General features: G+C 43.1%; 1 pseudogene; it reads left to right on the forward strand.

Moving 5' to 3' along the window:
• The first annotated feature begins 8 nt into the window (after positions 1-8).
• Positions 9-602, forward strand: LOC103584435 (annotated as a pseudogene).
• Positions 603-606: the final 4 nt, after the last annotated feature.

Consider the following 606-nt stretch of genomic DNA (forward strand, 5'->3'; position numbering starts at 1 on the left):
GCAGCAATATGAATGCTGGCTCATCTTGGGATAAAATGCAACGTTCAAAGAATTCTTCAGGAAAAAAGCACAGTAGTTCCCCTGTAAACCATGTTTCTTCTCAGCTGAGAAGCAAAGTTGTAGGTGTTTCCCAATCCACTGAAGATAAACTTAAAGAAAACATTTCCTAGGAAGGAAAACCCAAAATAAATCCACTTGTTTCCAGATGTCAGGGGGCCTCAGTGAACAAACAGTTTTTTGACTTTCAGGCAATGAAAATTATTAAAGAAAATGATGAGGACAGAGCAAGTGATCTTTCTGATTCCAAAGGAATTCCCATTTCTCCTTCTCCCCTCATACCTCCAGATCTTAATCTTCAAGGTGAAGAAATTGATCCAGTTTACTTTGATATCCACCTGGGTCAGGGCCTGGATACTATCATCCTGATTTCCTCCAGCCCCCTTTTGGCTCCGGGGATCTACGGGAAATGGCAGTGCTTCTGAACACAGTACAAAACTGAACCCATGCCATGAGCAGGAGGACTTCTTGGTAAGTAGATCGATAGGCTTGTTCAGCTCAAGTGGCTGCAGATCTAGACCATACAGGGCAAAAAAGGAAAGGGGGCCA

The sequence above is a fragment of the Galeopterus variegatus genome, unplaced genomic scaffold, assembly GCF_000696425.1.
Source record: "Galeopterus variegatus unplaced genomic scaffold, G_variegatus-3.0.2 Scaffold55885, whole genome shotgun sequence".
Lineage (NCBI taxonomy): Eukaryota > Metazoa > Chordata > Mammalia > Dermoptera > Cynocephalidae > Galeopterus > Galeopterus variegatus.